Consider the following 17,045-nt stretch of genomic DNA (forward strand, 5'->3'; position numbering starts at 1 on the left):
CTGCAAGAACAACCAGTGTTCTTAACCACTGAGCAATCTCTCCAGCCTTGTTGTTGTTGTTTTGAGACCTGTGGGATCTCCCTGTAGCTCCAGCTGGCCTGGAACTCACTATGTAGAGCATGCTGGCCTCAATCTCACCAAGATCCACCTGCCTCAGCCTCCTCAGTGTTGGGTTTAAAGTAACGTGTCACCATGCCTGGCTCTCTCAGCTTTTTTAACATGGGTTCTGCTTGCTTGTAGGACAGGCCTTTTACCAACTGAGCTGTCTCCCCAACCTCATTTTGATTATCTATGTATTTAGTGGCAAGTATCTTGGTTGCCTAAAATTACTTGCCATCACTAAAATGCTGCTATGAACATCTTGGTTGATGCTCCAAGAGGAGCCTTTGCCCAAAGCTTCTCGCAGCATATATGTAAAAATAAGATTTCCAGGCCACAGGCAATACACACAGGAGGTCATGAAAGGACCCTCAGAATGGTGGACCAGGACCCCACGCCCTTCTTTTCTACTTTGGACTCTTCTAACCCGTGTCAATGCTAAGCCTTTTCATTTGAGACTTCCACGTTATTTTCTCTAATTCTCATGACAAATCCTTTCAGATATTTAGGGAAGATTTGATTTTTGTACATTTTTATTGAATTTTTATGTATTTAATACAAAACATCTTAACAATTTTTATACCCCCTTCACTGGCACCCTCCCATAACCTCCCACCAACTGGAATTCATACATTCCATCATTTGTGTTAAGGCCTATTGAGTAAGGTTAGTGTCCCCTTAGCTCATCCACTGAGGTCTAGGCAGCCTATCTAGAGTTCCTCTCTTTAAGAAGATCAGCTCTTCCTCACTTAGCAGTAATCAGCTGCCAATAGTTCTTTGACTAAGACTGGGGCCTGCTGCATAAACAGGACAGATTTTTAAGACAAATACATCCCCAGTCTAAATTTGAGAAAGATGAGGTTACAGTGCTGAAAATCAGTAAGAGAAAATTGAGTTCCACCTCTGTCTTCATAGAAAGATCAGCAAGAAGTTGAGATCAACTGAGGAGAAATTAAAGGATAAGAAAGGGATCCATCTTGGGGGCTGGAGAGATGACTCAGTGGTTAAGAGCACTGGCTGTTCTTGCAGAGGGCCTGGGTTCGATTTCTAGCACCCACGTGGCAGCTAAGGACTGTCTGTAACTCCTGTTTCAGGATATACAACAGCCTCTTCTGATGTTTGTGGGCATTGCATGGCACAGGTGCACTTACATATATGCAGGCAATACACACACAGAAAATTAAATTAATAAATAAAATATTTTTTAAAAAAGAAAGGGATCTATCTCTAAGCCAGTGGCTCTCAACCCTGGTTTACATTAGAGTTAAAAAGGGAGCAATTAAGAATTACAGATGTGTGTGCCAATTAATCGAACTCCATGGGGCGGAGCCTCACAAAGACATTTTAAGCCCTCTTGAGGTGATTTTAATATGCAGCTAAGGGATTGATGGGATGAGCTTAGACTGAGGAGCACATGGCCTTTGTTGCTGGGCACATTAGGATGATGGTTTAAACCTGATGGCAAAGAAGTCACATTCAAGGTAAAACCCATGGTGAAATGGTGCCAAAGGTGATGGCAGCCCCCCTCATCACTGCTCACTGAAAGGATAACCCTGAGAACCAGCAGCACGAGTTCAAGGCCTGGAGGGAACTGAATTACAGAGGATATTTTAATTCCTGCCTAATAATTTGAAAGTCAAAACTTCCAAATGATTGAATAATTACAGAAATATTTGAAACCCTCAGGCCGTGAACAAGACTGCCACGGATCATTACCCAGGCCTAGCCAGAGTGCTGCTGACAGAACCTCCCTGTCCAAGGTGCTGGGTTCACTGAGCTGGCCACTGCTGACGGTGCAGGAAGCCAATTTCCTAGGACGAGCCCAGCCCAGGCAGAGTGAGCTGGCCTCCTGCAGAGTCAATTTCTCTGTATGGTCTGTAGGTAAATCAATCCCTTACCAAGCTTAAGCCACCAAGGAAGTTTAATCTCCAAGTTGGCAGTGATGGTGCAGACTCTGAAAATGACTGTCTCTTTCCAAATCTAGTTCTATTTTCCTTCCTAAAACCTTTCAAAATAGTCACGATGTTCAATGGTAAAAATGTCCTTTATTACAAGAAGACAAAGACTTTAGAAGGGAGATCATTAACATTGCTTGAGCATCTACTATAAACCAAAGATTAAGCATTTTATTTTATTCTTATTCTTATTTATGAGCATGTCTCGACGTGTGTATGTCACATGTTGGGGGAGCCTGCAGAGGTCAGAAGTGGGGGTCAGACTCCTCTGGATCTAGAGCCAGGTGGTTGTGAGCCGCCTGATATAGGTGCTGGCAACTGAATTTGGATCCTCTAGAAAAGCAGCAAAAGCTCTTTAACCCTTGACCCATCCCTCCAGCCCCAGGGCTAATCATTTTACACACTTTATCTTGCTTAAACTTTACAGACATCTTGGTAATTCCTATGTTACATACATAGTAGGAGAGGCTTAGGCAGGTTAGATGATTCATGCAAAGCAGATTACCTAAAAAGAAGCAGGAAATCATTATTCAAACCAAATTATTCAAACCAAACTTGTCCTACTCTGAGAAAAATCCAACCTGTTTCCAGTCAGTGTCCAGACAAAAGAAGTAGTAACTCCTTGAGTCCCTTGTGTGCACTCTACCATATTATTTGGTAACTAGTTCACATCCTGATCCCAGGATCATCTCAGCAAGAAGATGGAGACGATGTGATGACTGTCACTCCTTTGAATTGGCTTATTCCATTGAGAAGGTCAAGTTCCATCTACTGTTGGATGGATCATGATGCTGCACTACAGTTTGGGGTCATGACTATCTCAATATGCCCTGTCCCCAAAGTTTCAATGTTTGGACAGTTAATCCCCCAATTTGTATGTTGATAGTATTTAGAAGCAAGGACTTTGGCAGATAATTCAGGTTAGATGAACCCATGATGGTGGGGCACCCTATAACTAGATTAGTAGCCTTATAGAGGAAAAGAGACCTGACTTGTGTGTTCTTCCCTCTCACTGTACTGGCCTCTGTTGCATTATAAAACAGCAAGAAAGTCTTCACCCAGTGACACATCTGTTGGCATGTCTTTCCAGCTTTTAGAACAATCAATTGTTGTTTATAACTTGCTTAGTCTCAAATATTTTGTTATAGCAACATAAAGTAGACTAAGACATCTATCAAACCCTATTCTCTGAAGGCATGCCTCCCCAGGAAGACAGTATTCTGGGATGTGCCAAGGGTACATTCTAGGTTCCACAAACAGCAAAACAACGTGTTTATTCTCAGCCTCCCTTATGAATCTCACACTGCTGCTCAAATCACTATTTGAAAGGCCAGAAGAAGATCCCTACATGACAGTATCTAAGTGTGGTCTTGAAGTGGTACAGTCATCACTATCTGGGAATTTGTTAGCTATGGAAATTCCTAGGTGCCATTGCACACCTACTAAGCCAAAAATTCTGGAAGTGGATATTGTCCATTGTGTTTTAACGGGGGGGGGGATTTCAAAAGAATTGCTTTTTAAGTTGCTGATGGTCAGCAAAGAAATCTCAAGTGCTGAAGTATGCCTGTGCTTTGATTGTTGGGGTCCAGTCAAGGGGTCCCCTGGGTAGACACAAAACACCTGCTGTTGTGCAGCTCTCTCCCTACCTACTACCTCCAGCAAGTGGTTACCTGCTGTTCCGTGTGTGTAAGCTGGATGTCTTGGCCTGCCTTTCCAGGCTGCTGTCCATCTATCTAGGTTTCCCTCCTCCTTATATCATTTGGGTCTTGGGTGCTCTGGGTGGGAACATGAGGATCTGATGGTGGGGGACTGACAAAGAGGACTAAGCCAGAATGTTATTTTCCTGAAGAGTTGATGTCTGTCAGGAAATAACGCCCCCCCCCCAATCTGTGCTTCTTTACAAACTCTTGCATTCCTAAATATACAAAACATGATCATTTTTCTCAGCAAACCAAGTCATACATAATGCATTTTATTGGCACCTTGAATAAAGATATGGCAGGCATGAATCGCAAATGTGAAGACGAAAAAGCAACAAGAAAGACTCGCGATGAGTGAGCAGGGAGCAGGAGAGCACCTGGCTGCTCCCGCAAAGCCAAAAGAGATGCTGTGGGGAAACTGCACCCCACAGTCCTCAGAAGATGTACCAATGCTGTTAAGCTGCTAGGAGTCTTGTGCATGGTAGAGGTTGATGGCTGGAGATGCAGAGAAATTTAGAATATTTCTAGTTAATTTTTAGTTAATTTAGAAAAGAATTTAAAATTGAATTGTCCAAATGATTAATAAGTGCAAAGTTTTATGGACACTTTGGTGAGACAGCAAAGAGAATCAGTGTGAATTGCCTACTGCAAGGCTCTAGTTAACAAAACAAGGTGCCAGGCATGACGGTATGGGTCTGTAATCCCAGCACTTCAGAGGTTGAGGCAGAAGGATTATGAGTTTGATGCCAGCTTGGGCTACATAGTAAATTCCAGACCAGCCTGAAATGTGTAGCAAGATTTTGTTTCAAAGAAAACAAAACAAACGATCATGGAACCAGCTTGGGGACGCTCTGTCTGTCTACAGTTAACAAAAACAGAACATAACAAAGGATAATAACAGATGGACACGGTAGTATACTCCTGTAATCCCAATACTCAGAAGGTAGAGGTAGAAAGATAGTTTGAGGCCTGCCTGGGCTATACAGAGAGACACTGTCTCTAACAAAACAAAACAAACAAAACCCACCAAGGTTGTGTAGCTTGGAATGGAGGACTTGCTGTATATGTGGGTCTTAACATATCGGTATATCTGTCATACAGAGAAAAATTATACACTGCATGGCTGTCCATGACAGAAAGTCATCGGGCCCTTTCCTTCACACCTAGGTGGACATCAAGGCTGAGAGAGAGCATGTCTTCAAAGTTAAGATCAGCGTTCCTTATTTCCAGTTCTTTTTCATCCTACTGAGAGACTCATAAGGAGAAGGTCATGAAAGATGAAACTCATTTCCTACTTTTTTGGGATCCCTAAACTATCAGAAATCTTTATAACCTGCACAGTTCTGTATAGATATAGGTTGTTATTACTATCACCCATAACATCAGCTTCTGTTCTTGACCTCATCCCAGTCAATGAAATCATTATGAAGTGCCTGGAGAAGATACATTGGCTTTCCAATATTCAGCACTGGGGGCAGACAGGGATGTATGGGATGATTTTCAAGATGAGACGAAATCTCACATGATAAAATTTGAACCCTATTGGTGATGTTAATGAATTAAGGCACTTTACACACAATACCAATGGGCTATGAGAAAACCCAGTGAGAGAGGGACTTATGTTGCCTTGGAAGACGCTCTAGCCTGGACCTGAGATATCTTCCAAAGGCCTCTATGTATTAAAGTCTTTGTCTACTGCTTGTTGATACTGGGACATGGTGGAAACTTTAATAGGCAGTGTCTGAGGTTAGAGACAAATAAATTTTCAAAAAACACTTTTAAAAATAGATGGTACCAAATAGGGAGCTTTAGGTTAATACCTTTAAAGTAAATTAAGGAAGGTTTCTCTCTGTGTTCTCTCTCTCTCTCTCTCTCTCTCTCCTGGCCACCATAAGGTAAGGTAAGCAGCTCACTCTCCCATGCATTCTTCAGGGTACGCTGCCTCACCACAGGTTGAAGAGCCACTGTGCTAAATAACCATGAACTGGAACCTCCAAAATTACACCCAATGAAACCTTTCCTCTTTAAAAGTCGATTTCAGGTATTTTGTTATAGAATGGAAAACTGATTAACATAGAAGCTAAACTTTGCAATATTTGTCAAGACACGAGGCTTCAGTGTGCTTATGATGAAAACAGTGTCCATAGGACAGGTGAGGGGAGTGTCCTTCCTGTGATGGGCACTCATGTGCTTCCCTGTGGTCTTTTCCCTATCATGAGCATCTCTGTTCTAAGAAGCAGCTGAAGAAAACAGAGCCATTTCACCTGAATAGGAGTTTACCAAACACCTTCCCTGTCAGCTGGGATATGCAAAGATTAAGTATTAGTCAGCTCAGTCTGTTGTAGCAAAATAGGACAGACAGGAATTTTATTTTCTCAGTTCTAGAGTCTGGAAATCCAGGGTCGAGGTACAGGCAGGTTGAGTTTCTCTGGAGACCTCTCTCGGGCTTTCAGATGAGCATCTGCTTTATGTAACTTTCTCTTGGTACATTTACCCCTGGAACTTCCTCCTCTTCATAGATCCCATCCCCTTCAGAACCCTGTTCTAGGACTTCACTTATTTTTAATTACCTCCTTTAAGAACCAGTCTCCAAATCCAGTCATACTGGAGGTTAAAGCTTTTTATATGAATTTAGGGAATACACAATTCCGTTCCTATTAAATTGTTGGGTGGGAGGGGTTTTAACGCTCACTCTGTGGTGCTCTAAAGAGGAAAAATAAAGACCATTAAAAAGATAATAAAGGGAAATTTATGTCCAATATAGGCAGGTTTTTGTTGCCTGTTTATTTGTTTTGCGGGTCCTAGGGATCAATCCCAGGGCCTTGCACATGCACTAAACTCACAGGCAGATGCCATCACCAAGCTGCATTCTCTGCTCCTAAGGAAAATACTCAAATAATTGGTTCCCTAAGATGCAAAGGGGCTTCCTAATGTGATGGCATTCAGTATTATAAAAGCTAGTGGCCACTTTCAGCCCTACTGTGGAGGGTATTCCTGCTCAGGTAAGAAAGCTAACAAAATGAACTCCTGAGCCAGCATGTCTTAAGCCATAAAGTTATTTTAGCTTTTAAAGGGCATTCAAATGAATAGGTATCACGTATGACCCAATAATACCCTACATTCCCAAATACTACTACATGGAAGCTCTTCCAATTGACTCAGTGCTTCCGGCTATCCCAGGAGACTTCTCCCTCTCCTATGAAAGTGCTCCACTTTCCCCACTGACTCCCTTGTCAGTGTTCTTCCCTCTACAGTGCCCCCAAACTGCAAGGTAGGTTCCTATTTCCTGCTCTGATCATGTATACTGCCACCAGCACTGGCATAGCTAATTCCAGCCAGAGGTGAATGCAGCCAGGGGAGGTAGACCTGGATAGAGTGGATGCAGGGAACCAGGACCTCCAAACCCTACCGGTTCTGCCAGCTATTAGCTAAGATGAGGCTTCATATTTTTTTCTGAGCTCTTAAGTCTTCCACCAATACTAGTACTGCCATAAGTTGGTGGGGGAGGAAAATGAAGGTCAGAGATTGGTAGAGTTTGTATCTTAAATGTCCCCAAAGCCCACATGTTAAAGGCTTGGTCTTCAGGGTGGCAATATTGGGAGGTGGTGGAAACTTCAATGGGTAGTACCTAGTGAGTTAAGTCCATGGGTCATTAAGGGCACGCAGAGGACTGTGGAGTCTTGGTCCTTCCTCTTCCTTCTTTTTGTGTCCTGGTCATGAGGTTTTGCTCTGCCATATGCTCCTGTCACAATATGCTGCCTGTCCACAGACCCAAAACAATAGAGCTAACTAATCATCAACTGGAACCTCCAAAGCTGTGAGCCAAAATAAATCTTTTCTTTTTATAAGTTGATCTGCTTAGGTATGTGTTACAGTCATAGGAAACTGGCTAACTCAGCAATCATCAAAATCATGCCTTAGTGGCTTTGAACCCTTATGGTCAGATGAGTTCAGCCCTTTAATCCAGGAAAGGGCAGAGGTAGACAACCCGTACTAAACAAATGGGTGACCTGATTTCATTAATGGCCTCAGTGGGAGTTTATTGAGTGCTTACTGTGTGCCATAAATGATTCGAAGGACAGATGTCAAACAGCATATAAGAGATAATGCCCCTGCTCCCAAACTTACAGTCCAGGTGGTAGGCAAAAAAAGTTGTTAGATTAATGTCAAGTAGTAAAAGGATGGTGTGTAGAGAAACAAAACAGTGTGAATCCGTAGAAATTAAATGGCTAATTTACATTTGGTGGGTCTCTGGGTTGTTGACATTTAGAGTCACATAACAAAGGAGGAGGTATCTGGCAAAGGAAGATTGGGAAGAAACCACTATGGGCAGAAGGAGCAGAGAGCGTAAGTGCTCCCGGGTGGGAACCAGCTGGTGCAGCAGGGGAGACTGCTCCGTGGGAATGGGAAAAGAGAAGTGCTAGGGCCACAGCGTGCGACACTGGGGAGTCAGGAAGAGATTCAGGGTTCTCCTGATAGAAAAAGGTGTGGGACAGCTTTCAGGAAAGGGATGGATGGGATGAAATTTTACCTTTACAAATGTAGTTCCTGGTTCACCCATGTTGGCACAAATGGCAGGAAATCCTTATTTGGGACCAGTGAGAGGGCTCAGTGGGCAAAGACACTTGCTGCCAAGCCTGAGGACCTGAGTTTGATTCCCAGAACCCACATGATAGAAGAAGAGAACCACCGACTCCTTCAAGTTGTCCTCTGACTGCCACACATGTACAGTGGCATGCACACACACATACATACACACACACACACACACACACACACACACACACACAGTGTGAGCAATTGGATAGAGGATTCTGTCTTTCCAGCGTAAGGACAGAGCTCTAAGTAAAGGTTTGTGAGTCACTAGTATAAGTTCTTTCCCAAGATGGGCACAGCTTTCAGGTGGGGGAGCTCCAGGTTCATCTTAGTTCACCTTTCCCTTGGAGATAAATGCTCCAAAAACAAGCCAAACAGAAGCTACATCTCCAGACAGTATGGCGCTGGACACAAGCACTTCAAATATTCAAGGACAGCTGTCTATTTCCCCCCTTCTCTCATCCAAGACTCCCAACCCCCTAGCCCATAGACTGGTATCTGTACCTCTTGTCTTGGTCTTTTAGGTGAGGTACAGTGGTGAGGTAGAGGTGCCTTGAGCTCCCCCTGCAGGCCATACTATGATATGTCATCCTCAATTGTTGCTATTTATTTAAATACTCCTTGGGAGCTCAAGAAATGCTAGTCACTGCAATGGGCTGAGGATACAGCTGTGAAAAGGAGCAACTGCAGTTCTCTGAACCCCTGATGGATCTTTTATCCCCGTGCTGAGTACAACCTGGAAATCAAATAATCATGCAAGTGAGTGTTACAGTTGACATCAACTGGAGGAACAGTACCAGGTGTCTTAAGTGTATAATACAAAAGGGGAGAAAAAAACCACGCAACTTGGGGGCTAGAAAAAGATAGTACCAGACAGCTTTCAAAGGACTTTCTCATTCATGAAAACATTACCCTGAAGAAGAAACTGGACGGGAATAACATCACACCCCAATTTCTCAGAAAAACTAAGTTCCCAAAAAGTTAAGTAAAAATTAAACGTCTCCTCATTGAACATGTGTTTCCCTCTGTCTCCCAACTGGCTCTGTCAGTTAGGACTCCAGATAACAAGTTTAGAAGCCCAACCCCAAACTAACACACATACAAGAGCAACATTAGCCGTGCACCTTCCCCTTTCTCCATAGTTATGCAGCCAAGGCAGACACACCACCACCCAGCTAGACTTCACGATTCAGGTTCTCTCCCTAGAACCACATGTGGCCATGTCATTCAATTCTGATATTCCAATGTCAGCAGAAGTAAGTTGGGCAACATATGAACCTTAATCCTAAAAGTTTTTCCACTGAGAGTCTTTTGCTTTCAATCACGAAGTTTAAACTGCTACAGAAGTTTCCTCTTACCATAAACAGCAGATTAAAAAAAATGTATGAAACAGTCTTCACAGAACAGGGCTGTAATCTTAGGAAGAAGGGAGAGGGGTGGCACAATGGTGGCCTTTGCTCACTGGAATCAGTTTCCATGATAAAGTTCAGGAGGAAGCAGTCTAAACAGTGCCCTGTGTGCTTTCTGAATTTAGGAAACAGAAGAGAATTGGGGAAGCTGAGGAAGCCAGACTCTGTAGGGCAGACTACCAGAAATGAAGAAGCTGTCCCCCAAAAGAGGTCTAGAAATCTGCAAAGGGGTCTCTTCAGTCTTTGGCTGAGCTCTCTCTGAATCATAGAGCAAAACTATTCAAGGCTGAAGAAAGAATTTCCAGCAAGAGACACTGCAGGGGAACAGCGGAGAGACACTGCAGGGGAACAGCGGAGAGGCACTGCAGGGGAACAGCGGAGAGGCACTGCAGGGGAACAGTGGAAAGGTGCTGAAGGTAGAAAGAGGTGGCTGATAGAGTCTATAGATCTTATGAACTGGGTTTGAGAGACACGAAAGGCATTAAGACTGATGCCTAAAGTTGTGCCATAAACGAGTAGGGAAGGGGTGCCCTGACCTGACGTTTGCTGAGATGGAGAAGAAGGGGGGAGTGCTTTGAAGAACAAAATGAGAGAGAGAGAGAAACTTCAGATCTCACACAGAAGTCACATCCCCCAAAAGCCAGGCACAATGGAGAGATGACAGACAGAATCGTCATCAGGCTAAGTAGCCTTTGCTGTGAGAATAAAATCAGTCTTAGAATGAGGGCCATTCTGGACTTGCAAAAATAGAGTTCAGAAGTATTACTCAAAATAATCAAATGAGTCCCAATGACTTGTATTTACATCAGAAAAAGTCCAAAATTCTTTAAAGGGAAACAACACATAGTACCAGAGAACAAGAGACTGAAATGTACCTGACATCCAGATGTCACCCAGGAGTTACCAGGCATGTCAACAGCAGGTAAAGAGTAAGGGATTATGCGACTATGGGAGGAGGAGAAGGACCTTAAAATAGCTCTTCTAAATGTTATACATGTGCTCAAATGGAAAAATACATAAGAAGAAAAATAGAGCTTTGTAAAAATAGAAGATATTTAAAAGATTTGTATCAAACTCCTACAGATGAATAGCAGAGTATTTTAAATGAAAAGTAAACTGGATATATTCACAACAAATTAACAATTTTAAAAAGTCATCAAATTTGAAGACGTACCAATTATATTTCAAATGATGCACAGAAAGATAAAAGTGTGAAGGAGGAGCAGAGCTCAGTGAGCTATGAGACAAAAGAAAACAGTCTGACATTCTGTGTTCACTCAAAAATGAGGAGGAGAGACCGAGGGCTGTAAAAAAGTAAAAGGTATTTTTTTCTAAATTTGATGATAAAGACCAAGAAGCTTGTGGAATCCCAAGAAATATAAAAGTAGAACATAAGAAGTACATAGTGGTCAAATTGCCTAAAAATAAATAGTAAAAAAAGAAAAATATTAAAATTGGCCACAAAGGGGGAAAGACATTATGTAACAGAAAGTAATGGAAGCCTTCTCAACAGAAAAAAAATACAGGTCGGAAGTCAAAGGAGTAGCAAATTTTTTTAATTCTGAAAAAAATCATTGTTGGTGTAATAAGTATCCACACACATACAAGTATACTGACCAACAATAAATTCCAAAGAACACATTAATGTAATATAGCAACCACTCAGACAAAATGGAGAGTATCACTAGTACCTTGGGCCCTAAGATTATTTGTCCACGTAACTCTAGATTTCTAATTGTATGCACAAATCCATCCTCATAGTTAAGTAAAAAATAGCTACATAGCCACCCTTTTCTCTTTGATTTCCATCATTTAATATTGTTTCTCACCACATAAAAGGAAGGGAATGCAGCAAGAATGTAAGAGCCAGGGGTCTAAGAAGGGCAGTGTTGTCTGCTGACATGACTACAGCACTTGAAAACTAGCAGTTGCTATGGTTACCTGCACAAGACCTGCACAAGGTGGGCCATCAACATTTTATTATGGACCCACCCATTTTATCATGAGGCTCCACCCCTCCCTGAGGAGGAGCTGTTGGTAGCTCATGGCTGCTAGTGGGAGGGGGAGACATTTTCTTCAGTGGTGTAGCCATTGGTAACTTGCCCATGCTCCAGTAACTAGCCCCCATCTATGATCACAAACTCAACCCTAGTTAAACTCAGAGGCTATCACACACACACACACACACACACACACACACACACACACACACACACTCCGACAGGATGGGGATTTGTTAGAAAGAAGAAGGGGTTCAGAGTGATTACAAAAGGTCATGGGGAGTGAAAAATGAGCAAAATACACTCTATACATGCATGAAATTGTCAAGGAGTTTTAAAAGCAAATTACTAAAACGTGTACGTTGTGTTCCTGAATTTTGGTTCTCTTGGTGCTTGTAGCTTTTATTCATTCACTTGCTACTAAGCTTTTAATTATTGCACAGCTTTTATATCTACAGAAAAGTTGTGGTGATAGTACGGAAAGGACCTATAAATACAGCACATGAAAGAAATGTGTTCATATGCCCAGAGAAAGTATTTTTTAATCAAGGCAAAGCAAACACTGTTTCAAGAACAAGATAGCATAAAACCTCATCACCAGAACAGGGGCACGATAAGGAACAGTCAAGAGAGCCCTTCAGGCAAAAGGAAGACCACTGAAGCAAGTCTGGATCTGAACAAAGGAACAGATGCTCCCACCACAACCTTGTAAACATGGGTATATGAAAGACTTTGTTCTCATGTTTAAAATTCATCTTAAAAGATAATTAAATGTTCAAAACCAAGGAATTTCTAGTTTATAGCACACATAGAAATAAAACATTTGAAATCTCTAGCATGAAGGCCAAGAGTCCTTACATTGCTTCTGAAGTAAAATCATGCCACTAAAGGTAGCCAATGCGGAGAAATATATACAGCTTTAAAGCAATCTACAAAAAGTAACTAGATATAGCTAAGAAGTTAAGTTTGCAAATATAATGAAATGGTCAAAGTTTATTTAAAATACAAGAATAAAGAGAAATAATTTTTATAAAACAGATGGGGGTTGGATGGATGGCTCAGTGGTTAAAAACCCTTGCTTCCCTTTCAGAAGACCTGAGTTCAGTTCCCAGGACCCACATCAGGTAGCTTGCAACCACCTGTAACTCCAGTTTCAGGGGATCCAACACTTCCGGCCTCTGTAGGCACCTGCACTCACATGGCATTCACTTACATAGACACATACATATACACAGACACATAAATAAAAATAAATTCAAAAGGGGACAAATAGATACACTATGGCATACAGTCATAGTGACCGTTACATTAAATTTAAATGGATTAAACACTCCAATTAAAAGGCAGTGGTTGTCAGCTTAAGTAAAAAAGCAATAATCAATTATATACTGCATAAAACAAGCCCACTTAATATGAAGAATAGAATGATTAGAAACTTAAAATAGGGTGAAAATTCATCAAAATGTTAATAAAAAGAATGCTTGGAGGCTGCCCACACTCGCACACATACAAGAAATGCTGATTGAATTCGGTGGGTGTTAATTTTAAAGAGAGAGAATGAAGTTGGAAGGGAAATTCTGGGGGAAGAGAGAAGGAATTAGAGGGGAGTAAATGGGAGGTGAATTGGGTCCAAACATGTATATGCATGCATGAATGGTAAGTAAAATATTTAATTAAAAAGTCATTCTCTCTCATAGGGAAATCTTGGGTGCTATATTAATATTAGATAAAGAATGTTTCAGAGCAAATAATATTCAAAAATCCCTCTCAAAAGTTACAAAAGAGACAATTTATAAAAACAATATGATGATATTGAATGTTAATGTTTTTGTTGATTGTGCTTCAAAATACACGAAACAAAACTTGAAATAACTAAAAGATAAATAAATTCATGATCATAGTTAACAATGTTAATACATCAGTCTTAGTGATTAAAAAAAAACAGCAACAAAATAACCCCACAGAAAACAATAAAGCTTGATGTTGTTCCTATCAACATTTTGACTTAACTAATAATTACTGAACAGCCCACTCCATATCTGTACATACATTCCTTTCAAGTAAACAAATGATATTCACAATTATAGACCTTATTCTAAGACTTAAAATAGTAATAAATTTATAAGGTTGGAATATTTGTCAACACTGAAATCAAACTAAAAGCCAATAACAGAGACATCCAAAACAGACCTCAACATTTTAGAAATCAACATCTTTAAATAGCACATGTATCAAGGAAGAAATCACAGGGATATTGGAGATTAATTTAGTTAAAATGAAAACAAAAAAGAAAATGAATGCATATGAAAATGTGAAGAATAGGACTGGAAAGATGGCTCAGTGGATAAAAGTGCTTTTAGCCAGCCCTGATGAGCTGAGATTTGAGACCACAAGGTGGAAGGAGAGAACTGACCTCCCCAATTTGTCCTCTGATCTCCGTATGTGAGCTGTGGCACACACGTGTGTGCACACACAAAGTAAATAAATGTTAAAAATGAAAAGAATGTAGATTAATTGATAAATTTAAAAATTATGTTAATAAGCTCGTTGGGATGGTTCGTTTTGTCAGCTTGACACAAACTAGAGTCCGTTGACTTGGCCTGTGGCCCTATAGTGAGGCATTTTCTTAATCTGAATCGATGCAGGAAGGCCCAGCCCACTGGAGCTAGTGCCATCCCTGGGCAGGTGGGTCTGGGCTGTGTAAGGAGGGTAGCTGAGCAAGCCAGGGGAGCAAGTCAGTACGCAGCATTCCCCCACGGTCCCCGCTTCAGTTCCTGCCTCCGGGTTCCTGCCCTGAGTTCTTACCTGATATCCAAAGATGGACTGGGCCTTGGATGTGTAAGATGAAATAAACCCTTTCCTCCCCAAGTTGGCTTTGGTCAGTGTTTTATCACAGTAATAGAAAATAGAGAAGACACTTACATTAGATAAAAAGAGAAAAATCTAAGATCAACTGTCTGTCTATCTTAAAGCACTAGAAAAGAACAACAAAAAGAAAATGAGAACAGCCAAACCCAATTAAATAGAAAGCAGGGGAAGGTAGAGAAAAATCAATGGAACTAAAGTCCGTTTTAAAAAAATCAATACATTTGATAAACTCTAACAAAATGAGCAAGAAAAAAGGAGCAAGTGTATAAATTACTAATATCAAGTGTGAAAGACAGGCCATTACTGCAGGTCCTGGAGACATTAAAATCAGAAGACAAGGATGTTATGAGCAACGTAAACCAATAGATCAATAGTTCAATGGCCAAGCACTTGGAAAATGCAGGCCTCAAAAGTCAAAACAGAAAATGTAGGAACTAGAAAGATGCCTTAGCGGTGAAGAGCACTGGCTGCTCTTGCAGAGGACCAGGTTCAATTCCCAGCCCCCACGTGGTGGCTAACAACCATCTATAACTCCAGTTCCAGGGGATCTGACACCCTCTCTGACCTCCACGGGCATTGCACGATGTGGGCACACTTACATACAGTGCGGATAATACAGTCATATACATTCAATTAAAAAATAAGAATAAATAAAAGACTTTTTAAAAAGAGATAAAATGTGCCTTAAAACATCCCTATGTCTATTAAAGAATTTGAGTTTGTGGTTGAAATCCTTATCACAAGGAGAACTCTAGGCCCAGACAGCTTCCTGGGTGAATTCTCCTGAATGTTTAATGAAGAAACTCTATCAAACCCACACAAACTCGGAAAGCACGATGCGGAGAAGCGTTTCCTAGCTCATCCTATGCAGATGGCATCATCCAAATACTAAAACCTGACAGAGAGCACAAAAAAACTACAGGAAGTTATTCCTCACAATTAATAAATGTGAAAAGCCTTAACAGCACATTAATAAATCTAATCAGCAATATATATAAAAGGATAATGGACCGTGGCCTTGCAGGGTTGATTCCAGAAATGCAAGATTGGTTTAATAGTCAATCAATGCAAGCTACTCCATCAACAGAATTCAGAAGACTCTACAATCATCTCACAGATGCAGAAAAATGTGACAAAATTTGACATCCATTCCTGATTGAAAGATGTTCAGCAAACGAAGAATTTAGGAGAACTTGAGGCTGGGGAGACGGCTCAGTCGGTAAAGCACTTGCTGCACAAATGTGAGGACCCAAGCTTGGATACCCAGAACCCATTTAAAAGCCAGGTATGGTGGCACATGTCTGTAACCCCAGCACTGGGGAGGTAGAGAAATGCAGACCCCTGGAGCTCATTGGTCAACCAGCCTTGCTGAGCTCCGGGTTCAGTGAGAGACTCTGTTTCAGAGAATAAAGTGGAGAGCAGTGAAGGAAGATCTCCAGCACTGACTTCCAGCCTCTGTATGCAGGTGCATACCCACCCTCATGCACACAGGCTTACACCCATGAAAACACATATATACACCACACATGGAGGGGGCGGAATTATTCCCAACACTCAGGCAGAAGCAGGAGGATCATGAGTTCAAGACCAGTCTGGATTACGTAATAAGATTTTGTCTCAAAAACAAACAAACAAAAAACCACAAGAGATGGAGGATGTAGTGAATGGTAGGGTCCTAGATTCCATCTCCAGCTCTGTAAAAAAAATACAAAGAATTCTCTCATCCTGAAAAGGAAAATCTCTCAAAAAAACTAACATCATATTTAATATTGAAAGATTAAATGTTTCGCTGCCTAAATCAGAGGCAAGGTAAGGATGGCCCTGTTCATGATTTCTAGTCAATATCACACTAGAGATTCTAGCCAATTCAATAAGGCGAAGTAAATGATACATGCCAGAGCACGGCTGAGCTGCAGAAACCTTATGCTAAATCAAAGAAGCCCGACAGGAAGAATACATATCATAAGATTGCATTTATATGAAATTCTAGAAAGCACAAAACTATAGTGATAGAATCCAGGCTGGTGTCACTTGGGGCTGGGACTGTGGTAGGAATAGAAAGGATTGTAGTGCTCTCTGTCTTGATTGTGGTGATAATTTTATGACAAGCCCACATTCGTCAAAAATCCTAAGACACCTGGAATAAGTTAAATTCTACTGCATATAAATTATACCTCAATAAAGCTGATTAACAATTTTGGGACTGTGTCGCCGCTCCCATTCCCCCTCCTAGAGAGCAGACAAATCCCACAACAGCCACTTTAGACCTAGAGAGAAAGACACCAAGAATTGAAGCTAGCAGGCCATCCCCCTGTTGCTGGACTGCTTGTGACCAGTACATACACCAGGCTCTTTACTACAGCCACAAAGTCTGCACATGAGCCAAATACCCAGTCCAGGCATAACCAGCTTCAAGGG

The sequence above is a fragment of the Nannospalax galili genome, unplaced genomic scaffold, assembly GCF_000622305.1.
Source record: "Nannospalax galili isolate Female #2095 unplaced genomic scaffold, S.galili_v1.0 scaffold473, whole genome shotgun sequence".
In the NCBI taxonomy this organism is placed as follows: domain Eukaryota; kingdom Metazoa; phylum Chordata; class Mammalia; order Rodentia; family Spalacidae; genus Nannospalax; species Nannospalax galili.